The following is an 11,928-nucleotide window of genomic DNA, read 5'->3' as shown; positions in this document are numbered from 1 at the left end:
ACTCAGGCTCATGGATATAGGCTGGAGGCGAAGTCCGAAGAGCACTAGGGTCCGGACCATCAGTAGGTAGTTCTATGAGACATAGAAACTAGCCAAAACATCATAGGCCCAGCAATGCAAGCACAGGAGGCTTCTACCAAACCTCAGTCAAGAGGGAAGCTTTTTAGAGGAATTAAAGGGTGGAAGATGAGAGCAGATGTAATACTCTCAGAGGGAGGTGAGTAGATGGTTCAGGTTTTACTCTGGTCCAGACGAGAGCATTGAGAATGCCCAGTCTGGATCACCTCCCTCAAATCTTGCCTGTCCCCCTTAGACCCACGCCCCTTTTGAGCCCGCCTTTGATCCTTAGATCGAGACAGGCCAGGACCCCTTTGTTGTTCGGGCTCAGACCTGGACCTTCATGGAATGAAGGATTTAACGGCAGCTGATCGTGTCTTGGCCTCCTTAAACTTCTCTACCACCGTCTCAACGGAATTGCCGAAAAGGTGTGACCCACAGATGTCTCTCCGTAACCACCATGGCCGCCATGGATCTGCCAATGGCAATGGCGGCCTGCTTAGGGGCACAGAGAGCAAGATCTGTGGTGCGACTCAGCCACCTAATCAGGGGATAGACCCTGACCTTTATCCAGGTCTTTCAGCAGATCAGCCTGATAAGCCTGAAGCACCGCCATGGTATGCAATGAGACTGCAGCCTGACCTGCTGCCGCGTATGCCCTGCCATTAAAATGAGATGTATCCTGAAGTGGTTTGGACAGCAGGGAAGAGAGCCTTAAGAGAATATGTCTCCCCCATAGAGAAATAGCAGGCCAGCGTCTCTTCATCAGGGGGCATCTTCTCATAACCGTTCTCACGCATCCCCCTCGATGTTGGCATAGCTAGTATGCTGGAATCTATAGATGCGAGACGAGAATGGATTTTTTTCAAGCCTTCTCGATCTCCACATGGAGATCCGGAAGAAATGAAAGGCTCACCTGAGCTGGAGGGCTATGGCTAGAAAGAAAACGCTCATGGAAGCGGCCTCAAGGAGTCACTTTCTTGGCCCACTTCCACGGCAAGTCGAGCCTCGCCGTGGTGCAATCCATAACCTCAAGCAACTCATCATACGCTGGGCAGGAGGATTGGGAGGACCTCATCTGACGACATCTGCTCATTCTGGCTTGGAGCCAGCAGAGCACTAGCCGCTGGATCAGAAGATGTAAGAGAGATAGCATCGTCGTCCAGCAGCTCACTCTCATCCATGACTGATGAGCACGAAAATTAAAGACCCTTTTTCAACTTATCAGCCAGGTTAATCTGTGATCTCCACAAGCTCATTTGCCTCCGTGCCTCAGCAGCGGAGGGTCCTAAACCACGGGGAGCTGATGGCTGTCCCTCTTTCCTCGAAAAGAGAGACAAACGAGAGCAGAGCTTTTTCATAGGAAAACGCTCACAGTGCTCGCAAACTCCCCCCTCGAGGACATCGCGTGCGTGCTCTTCGCTCAAACAAAAGACGCAAAGATCGTGTGTGTCATCAGGTGTCAAATAACGAGGACATCTTACCGGAAATGCACGCTTCAAACAAAACAATCCTTGAAGACAAAGAAGAGGATGACGTGTTTTGCCCTTTTATACTGTGGTCGCGCCGGGTGATGACGTCACAGGCTGTCGCCGGCCAATGTGTTTAGATTTATGCTTCAGACACCAGTCACCCTGAAGGCGTTCCCCATAGCGACCTCTAGAGGACGCAGTTCGAAGTTCCCTCGGAAGGGAACCTGACGTGACCTGAACATTTCATAAATATATTTCAGATTGCACTATTGTTGTTTTGACTTTATTAGGAATGTTGCAATTTTACTTGAAGCAACTTATGCCGAATTAAGGTATGTTTATAACAACTTCCTTTCTCAGTCTACACTTTTACTAATGTTTTGCCTTTTGTTTAGATTGTTTAGATACACTAAAGCAAAAACACCTGGATTGTACAGTATACATTATTACAGAGACAAAATGCTTTTACGGATAAAGCATGATGTTGCATTGAGAGAATATTCTCATGCCTCAATACAAATAATCGAGAACGACGAAGATTGTCAAGGATTTTCCAATGAAGGTATGTGACGTGTCAAAGCTGGCAGATTTTTTGACTGCTTCTTTAAATGAGGTTGGGCTCCTGGCCCACATAGCGTTAGGTTAATTAAATTAAGTTATATTCATTAAAAAATAGTTTTTAAATTACATATTAAGTTATTCTGAATGTATGTGACCACAAACTCTCAATTTTTCTATTGAGATTTACACATCATCTGAAAGATTTCCACTGATGTATGGTTTGTTAGGACTGGACAATATTTGGCTGAGATGCAACTTATTTGAAAATCTGGAATCTGAGGGGAAATTGGAAATTTACTAAATATCTTCATGAAACATGATCTTTACTTAATATCCTGATGATTTTTGGCATAAAAGAAAAATCGATCATTTTGACCCATACAATGTATTGTTGGCTATTGCTACAAATATACTTGTGCTACTTAAGACTGGTGTTGTGGTCCAGGGTCACATATAATATTTATGCTTTATATACACACACGTAAAGGTGGCAGTGCAGGTCTGTCCTGTAGAGGGCGGTGTTGACTCAGTATTAGTTGTGCCAGCACCACCGATCAAATGACTGAAGCAATGCAACGAGTCAATTTGTGTGCACGTGTAGTAGAATCTCTCTGTTAATAGTAGTAAAGAAAATTTTATTTACATAGTAAATTAGAATATATTTGATTATTTACTGAACTGATGTAATGTCAACTGGGTTTTTTTCTCTCGTTTTTCTTCTTCCCACTCTCCTTACGTAGGTGTTGTCTCCATGGAAATAGATCTCCTCGTCTTGTCAGTCGGACACGCTTCTTCCGACTGTATTTCTGACGGGTGGGCGGGGCTAATAATCACAGATCTCCTGTCTCACTCTTGACAGCCAATCAGGGATGTTGTGATTCTCGTGCTGTTTTATTTAACTGAGGGAATAATTGAATGGAGGCAGTTGCCATGGTGAACAGTGCAAAGCTTTGATGTTGAGTGTGATAAAGTGTATATGTGAGAATGGGAAAATAGAGAGAGAAATGGAAGGGGGGTTGAAATTATCGTTCAAAGATCAAAGAGTTAAAATGCCTGAAAACTGGCACAAATACGACCTCAGCTGTTGCACTGTAGGGTGTGTGTGTGTGTGTGTGTGTGTGTGTGGAATAATGATGTTTGTTACTTGACAAGCCATCTGTGAACAGTTTGCAGATTTTTCCTCAGCACTGGATCCTCACACACGGTTAGTTGACACACAACATAGCAATATTTTAAAGAGATAGTCATTAATTACTCACCCTCATGTTGTTTCAACCCCATAAGACCTTTTAAGATATTTAATTAAGAAAAATTGAGATATTTTTGATGAAATTCGAGAGCTCTCAGACCCTTCATAGACAGCAAGGGTACTATCATTGTCAAGGCACAGAAACGTAGTAAGGATATTGTTAAAACAGTCCATCTGAAATCAATGGTTCAACCGAAATTGAACAAAGATACGAGAATGATTTTTATTCTTTTTTATAGTTTCACCTTAGCACTATCATGGAGAGTACTAGGGTGCTTGTGTGTGGAGCTGCTGATGTAGAATACGTGTCCGCTGTGCCTTGTTTACGTGCAAAGGAAGGCACGTGCATGTGTCGTGTTACTCTCGATCATGGCGCTTGGGTGAAGCGGAGGAGAAGCATTGTTGAATTAAGTCGTTATTTTTGTTTTCTTCGCACAAAATGTATTCTCGTATAGCGATTGAACCACTGAGGTCACATGGACTATTTTGTTGATGTTTATGGTACCTTTCTGGGCCTTGAACGTGGTAGTACCCTTGCTGTCTATGCAGGGTCAGAGAGCTCTCTGATTTCATCAAAAATATCCTTATTTGTGTTCTGAAGATGAACGAAGGTCTTACGGGTTTAGAACGACATGAGGGTGAGTAATTAATGACATAATTAAAATTTTGGGGTGAACTATCCCTTTAAGTTAATATTTATAAGAAAATGTCAAATGTATAGCCTAATGGAAGGGACTGGGGCTAGTTGTCACACTTTTATTATTCTTTCAGTGAATATTTCTGAGGGAAGGTTTATTTTTGAAAGCCAATTTCTGTATAGACACATGCAGAAATTGGTTAAAACAATATTTTCTTCACATTGTATATAAGGTGTCACAACCTGGTCACAGCTGACCATTCACTTGTTTATCTGACAGCTACAGCATGAATAAAACAATTTTGAAGGCAGTTTTACACAGAAGCATTCATTTTATTTTTAACTCTCTCTCTCATTTCCCCCATACAGTCACAATCCTGAGAATGGTGTATCTGCTGTTGCTTGGCAACAACAGTGAGAGCCCCTCCCCCACCAGTGTGTATTCCAGCAGATGGCAGTCCATATTGATCATTCTATATGACATTCTTAATCACAAATACAGAATCAATTGTCATGTTTCCTGTGATAGGAGAAGGGAGGAGCTGAGCTCCCATCAGCCTCTCAGCAGCCTGGAGCTCCACTCAGGTACTGCATTATTCATGAAACCTTATGAATATTTAAATACTCTTCAGTTAGATTTGCCTGAAGACAGGATATGTTTAATGTAGGTGAGGTGTTCTTCATAACTGTCCTGCTGGTTCTTCCGGAGATACTCATTATATTTTAAGGTCCCCTGCAAGCAAGTAGCAAATTATGACATTGATATTACTAATGATTATTGGCTAAAAAAGGAACAAACCCTTAAATATGTCCTTCTTAAACTTTTTGTTTTAATAGTAAATAAGTCAACACAGGACAAAAAACTGCATAAAATCAATTTCATTGGGTCATTAAAGAGACAACAAAATTCTGTCATAATTTACTAAACATCATGTCTTTCCAAAATTGTAAAAATGTTGTTCTTTCTACACAAAATGTGAAATTTAGTTGGAAATTTTGTAGACTGCAGACAAAAACACCTTAGAAGTAAAACAAAAGGTTTGAATGCTTAAATGATATTTGAGAGCTATGAGACATATCTTTTGGAACTATTTATTCATTTTCAAACAACAAATAGGAAAAAACTACAGAATATAATATGGATACATATCATTCGTTTAAATAATAAATAATTATAATAAAATAAACTCTTGTTAATAATAAAAATAATTAATATTTTATTTATTTATTTATTTTTCTTTTTTAATATTAGAGATTCCAAATCTCTAATATATGGACAATCATCCATTGAAGCTTTGGGATTTTTCTACCTTAATATTAATTATCACACAAAGCTAATGTATGGCTTTGGATGATTTAAAATATAATGCACATTAAATATTTTTATTTTTACTATTTTTATGGTGCTTTGTGGTGATTTTGTCCTTTTTTGGTGCTTGTTCATTCCTGAAACACTTGTGCATAAAAAAAGCAAGATAGGATTTTGTGCCCAAAGATCCATGGCTAAATGTGTTCCCAACATTTTTAGAAATCATTTCTACACCCCTGGCCATAGCAACCTATGAATGTGTGAACTTGACCTGCCTCATCTGAACACACAAGGCAACTTCCATCTTCTGCCATCTCCTATATTAGGTATACATCAGGCAGTTCTCTAGGCACTGATGTGTCAAACTGTCATCTTTGATTTGTTTATTTTGGGCTAAACCTTTAAGAAATGTCATTAAATTTAACAGCCATCCAGCTTTAAGAAAAGCAGGAAAGTTTTGGGCAATTTGAGCTTCACAGCTGTCAAACAATCACAAATTCTTTAATGTGAGAAAATATTAAAATACTCTAAAAGCAGGCCTCTATAAATTCAAGGTTTGTCTAATTGTTTTCCCCCCTCTACAATGGAAGTCAGCATTTTTTTTTAGATTATCTTATTTTGTATTTCATTGAATAGCAACCTATGAATGTGTGAACTTGACCTGCCTCATCTGAACACACAAGGCAACTTCCATCTTCTGCCATCTCCTATATTAGGTATACATCAGGCAGTTCTCTAGGCACTGATGTGTCAAACTGTCATCTTTGATTTGTTTATTTTGGGCTAAACCTTTAAGAAATGTCATTAAATTTAACAGCCATCCAGCTTTAAGAAAAGCAGGAAAGTTTTGGGCAATTTGAGCTTCACAGCTGTCAAACAATCACAAATTCTTTAATGTGAGAAAATATTAAAATACTCTAAAAGCAGGCCTCTATAAATTCAAGGTTTGTCTAATTGTTTCCCCCCCTCTACAATGGAAGTCAGCATTTTTTTTTAGATTATCTTATTTTGTATTTCATTGAAAAAAAAATGTGTACAGGTTTGGAACAATATGTGAGTAAATTATGACAGAATTTTCATTTTGGGTGAACTAACCCTTTAAGCTCAATCAACAGCATTTGTATAGTATAATGTAAATTACAAGTTTGCAAAAGTGTGTTGCTTTTGTCATTTGTGTTTTATTTGAGATGTTAAGACATAAAAATTATAAATAATTTTAGCAGTCCTTTTATGGCCTTGCATTGTCAAAACAGCTTAGTTGTTGAACTTTAGAAAAGATTTGCAAGCGTTTATTTATTCATTTATTTATTTAGCCAGTGAGTCGTGTTGATCTTTATTTTTTTAGAATTTTTGACTTGAATGGTATGAAACTTGGTAAGGGTTTTGGCACACTATGCGGAAAAAAAAAACATGGGCATACTTTAAAAAGGTTAAGTGGTCCTGAAAAAATAAATTAGTCACACTTGTTCTGTTTGCAGTCAAAATGACCACACTGGAAATGAACTGAAAGCAAATTTTATCTGGAAACCTTTGCACCTAATCTAAATCTCACTGAAAGCTAATTTTTTTAGATATCAACCTCAAATTTGTAACACAACTTTAGATATATGGCTTTGATTTTGATGCAGTTTAAGAGTAACACGTTTTTGAAAATATATATTTCATATAAAATTTAATTTTTTTATTTTTGTGCATTTTTCATAATAATAAACTTAAGTAACTCTTTTCATAATTTGTCTTTTTGGTTTCTCAAAAAGAGACCAAACTTAAGTCTGTGCTCCAAAGCATTCAAGATTTATGACAGTTTCACTTGGAAATTTCATTTTCAGGTCTATGCCAAGTAGTTAACAGGTAATAAATGTGTCATAACTATACCATAAATATAATTTAGTAAAATCCCCTAAAAAAAAAAAGAAAAAAATAGTACATTTATTTCAATTGGGAAAAAAGTAAATTTTGACTGACGCATGAGTAGCACCAGGGGGTTAACACACATGGTTTACATATTTTGATACAGATTGGCCCTATTTACCTTCATTGTAAGTGAATGCCTCACTGTAACCCAGATTTGTGCTTTTTTAGTTTTTATTTTGTGGTAATTACAAACCACCTCAAGAGCTTAACTTAACCTGTAATTTTCCTTTAACTCTTTAAAGGGGTCATATGACGTTGCTAAAAAAAACATTATTTTGTGTATTTTGTGTAATGCAATGGGTTTATGCGGTTTAAGGTTCAAAAAGCACATTATTTTCCACATACTGTACATAATGTTTTCCAATAATGCCTTTCTGAAACAAAGCTTCTGATTTTTACAAAGCTCATCGTTCTGAAAAGCGAGGTGTGCTCTGATTGGCCAGCTAATACCTCAAGCGTGTGACGGAAATCACACATTACGCCCCTTACCATACTGTGATGTTGTGTCCCGGCGTGATGAGACAAAATCAATAAAACCCATTACAAAGGAGGCATTTGTTGCATCCAGTGGGGACATAATTACTGATTATAATGACTTATACTGTCTTTGTACGCATTGCTTTGCGTATCGTGCCGCGTAAACATAAAGCCATGTCTGCATTTGTGATCAGAGAAACGACAAACAACAAGCCTTCTCTACACTGCTCAAAACTCGCGTTTGAATCATCAGTGGCAAATTCTTTAAATATGAAAACGTACTTACAGGCTGTGAGTCAAAAGCACCAGACTGTCCTTGCAAAGTTGGAATTGCCCCACTTTATAGAAACAGTCTTTGAGCACAGACGGCATTGTAGGCTACTCTTCCAGGATCAGGAAACAGTTACACATCCTTAAAATGTGTAGCACACACACAAATATTTGGGTTGAACTGTTCTGGAACAGTGTTATAAATACAACTTAACCACTGATTTCTAGTCGTGTCCTCTTTTGGAAGACCAAATAAAGTAGTTTTGCTTTCACAACAAAACGCACAGCCTCTTCACGACATGGCGGCGGCAGCAACAATACTACAGCGAGAATCACAGTTACGCCTTCTTTCTTTGCGTGAACATTTGGGTGGCGTTATGCAAATCTTCCCACACAGTGACGTAGACATGTAGGGGCGTGTTTAAACGAGCCATTTTAGGAGGACGTGGATGAGTCTTAACTTTTATAACGAATATCTCTTTGGGTTTGAGACTTTAGTAACTTTAGGATTCTTATCTATGCACGAACAGCTTGTAACACTCCAAAGAGAAAGGAAAACTTGAAATTGCATCATATGACCCCTTAAAGTCTGCTGAGCTATGAAGGGGTAACCGCCAAACAAACTGAAACATATTTTCTTTAGGATGCAGCCCTCAGGAGCTTTTAGTTTGAGCCTGAATCTAGAATTGAGCTGACATTCTGTAGAGTGGGCATAATATATGCTGCGGTCTATTTTTAGCATAACTAAACACACCTGCACAGGTGACTGGAGTGAACTCTCATCTCAATTTATCTGACACCATTATAGGCTGGAATGAGATTTATACACACTGTGTTTCTCTGCTGCTTGCACGAGCACAGCTGCAGCTGCGTCACCATGGAGATGCAGTCAGCCAATGACAGGCGGCAATTTTCCCTCCAGGGACCCTGCTGATTCGGGCTGGGGGGAGCTTGGGGGCGTAAACAGGAAGAAAAAAACAAGAGGTGGGTGGATAGTGACAAATGAGAGACTGTGTGTGTGAGCATGTGCAGGTATGTGAGTGTGAGTGTGCAGGTATGTGCGTTCTATCAGGTAGGCGGGGTTTACAACGTATGCATTCGATCTTGTTGCTAGGCAAGATCGGTATCCATGGTTACCTCCATATCCAATCAGGTGTTAATGCTGATGTTGGCGCCCATTTCATTCATGTATGTTATGTGTGGAAGTGATGAAAATATAAGCTTTCTTTCACAGATATCGCTCCCAGGTTCTGATCGGTCTGTATTTTCTCTGATAGTTTCCCACTGGAACTTAAATCTGGTCTTAGAAACAGAGCTGTGGTTTAGATTTAGGTTTGGATTTGCATAGCTCATTATTCTTTAAACTGTAGGGAACAGATAGAGAACTGTGTAGGCCATAGTCAGTGCATCCGTCAGAACTGTAGGAGTGTTACATTTGGTTTGATATGTGTGTTAAGTGTGTGTGTGTCCTCTCCTCTCCTTGTGCCTTACAAAACCAAGTGACCGGTTGCTATGGGATCAGAGGCTTGGCGACCGTTACTAAGGCCCAAAGGCAGTCATACATGAACCCAGTCAACCCAGACACAAGACACAGAGAGCGAGAGAGAGATAAAGGGAGATAAAAGGAGAGAAGACCTGAAATATTTAAACAAATAACCTCAAATTTATATTTAGCTTCAGTATTATAAAATTCTCTAAAAAAATGTGGCTAATAAACTGTCCGTTTATTTTTTTTAATCAAAACCATCCAAGACGGGTATGGATAAACTAATAATGTAGCGAACTAAAAATTTATGGATAAACTAATAACAAATGCCATGAGTGTCCATCAGGAGAATTCATTATGATTAAACTGTGATAAAACACAAATATCACCTCAAAATTGTATGAAGAAAAATACTTTTGATTCTACAAGCGTGAAAGATAACGTCAACCCAGCAAAATTAAGTGTGTCATAGGGATGACACTGATGAGCTCGTCGGTTATTCAGAGCTGTTATGTTCCCAGACTTTTGTTTCATACCAGAAGTACTGTCTTGGTTACTTTTGGTATGAAACATGATCTCAGCTTTAAAATCTGTCATTCTTTTAAGAAATTCAAACAATAAATACCGTTTTGTGGCTCTTCAATGTGTCCTGACAAAGATGTGTTGTGTCAGTTCAAGCGGCACATGAACCAATCGTCTTTTCATATTTACTTAAAGCACAAAATGAACATGAATGAACATCAGAACGTATTTAATTTCGAACCGCGGAAAGACATCAATACACACCATTTTTCAAGTTTAAGTCCACTGAAGTTAATCTACTCTCCTGTCTGATATGTTTGTTGGCTAAAATGACGGATTGTGGCATTATGGTTGGTCAGATCGCCTGTCAATCAAGCTTTTTGCAATGGCTCAATTTTTTGTTAGCGCTCAAGTTGTTGCTATGGTTACTTTGGGTCTTTGGTGCGATATTTCTACGCAAAAAGGTCAATTAGCAATGTATTAAGTATAGCTCAGACATGATTTTCAAAACAAGGGGAAATCTTTTGCCCTAATGCGAAATTCCAGATCAGGTGGATTCCTATTGAAATGACTGGGGGTATGTTTACTAGACAACAATGAACTAAAAACTAGATACATTTTTCCTTCAATACCATCCCCATTCACACAGATCCACGAAAATAACAAAAAATGCTGTATTATGCAAATTCAGGTTGTATATATAATATGTTGTAAATATGTTGCAGTTTACACGTAGACGACAATGGTATTGTTTTCAAAAACTTGCACTATGAAACCTGTTTTCAAAAGTTAGTTTTCAGGCCCCCAGAATGCTGTTGTCATGTAAATGAATGGCCAAAGTGCATTAAAAGTTTTCAATTTTTAGTTGAAAACAGTGTTGTGTAAATGGCCTGCCAAAAATTTGCTGACTAAGTGCATTTATGCTAATTGTTTAATGCACATAGATTGCATGTAACATTAAATTAATGTTTAAAGTAGGAAATTATCAATACAAATGATATATATTTTTATTTGATATATAATATTAGAATCCAGTCCTTCCCAATAGCTTGCAAAAGAGTAGCTTGATTCTAGTTGAACTCATTTAAATTATTAGTAGTTTGTACAGTATCAGATTTAGTGGTTGTATAAGAATATTAGCATTTCTTTTTAATATCAACATTTCTTCCCACAATCGTGATTCCTGTGCAACTGCAAACAAATTTCTTCTTCCCCTGTGCCATGTTATAAAGTGTGTAAATGTACTGCTTTTGGTTTATATCCTGCTTCAAATGTGTCTTCTGTGCCTGTATTGCAGTGTAATGACAGCTTACATAACAGTTTGGATTTGTTGCAGGTAAAATTAGACTAGTCTTTTTTCCCCATCAAGATACATGCTTTGAAGTTTTAATTAGTTTGAACTGTCATGAACATTAAAATATATTCAAATGTGTTAGGCAGAAATACTAAGGCTGTGAACTTATGAAAACACAAAAATCAAGACGTTTGAGCTGATTTTCAATCTGTTTCTATCATTTTATTAATGTTGCTCCATGTATACAAGTACATATATCTCAGTTCTTCCATTTTATTTTTATTTTTTATTTTACCAGGGAATTTTGGAAAATAAAACTCCTGATAGAGAAAGAAACAGAGAGAAAGAGAAAGAGAGAGAGAGCGTGTGTGTTAATTCAAATGAAATATCACCTGTAGCAACATTATCTCCACAGAAACCAAAAATACACAACAATAGGGCCAACCACTGACATGCAAAACACACACAGCCTCACACATACAGATACACACAACGCTCACATTGTTCTGTCAGCATATTGAGAGATTGGTGTGTGTGAAGTGTGTCCTGTTTGGTGAATTTGGAGGTCTGGGCTCTCTCTCTCTGTCTCTCTGACACGACATCTGCTGCTTTCAAAGTACAGAAAGACCAGAACTCCGTTAACACACACACACACACACACACACACACACATGCAGAAA

The sequence above is a fragment of the Sinocyclocheilus grahami genome, unplaced genomic scaffold (assembly GCF_001515645.1).
Source record: "Sinocyclocheilus grahami isolate Dianchi unplaced genomic scaffold, SAMN03320097.WGS_v1.1 scaffold1350.1, whole genome shotgun sequence".
Classification (NCBI taxonomy): Eukaryota; Metazoa; Chordata; class Actinopteri; order Cypriniformes; family Cyprinidae; genus Sinocyclocheilus; species Sinocyclocheilus grahami.
The sequence above is the reverse complement of the archived record's forward strand: the minus strand, read 5'-3'. Positions refer to the sequence as shown.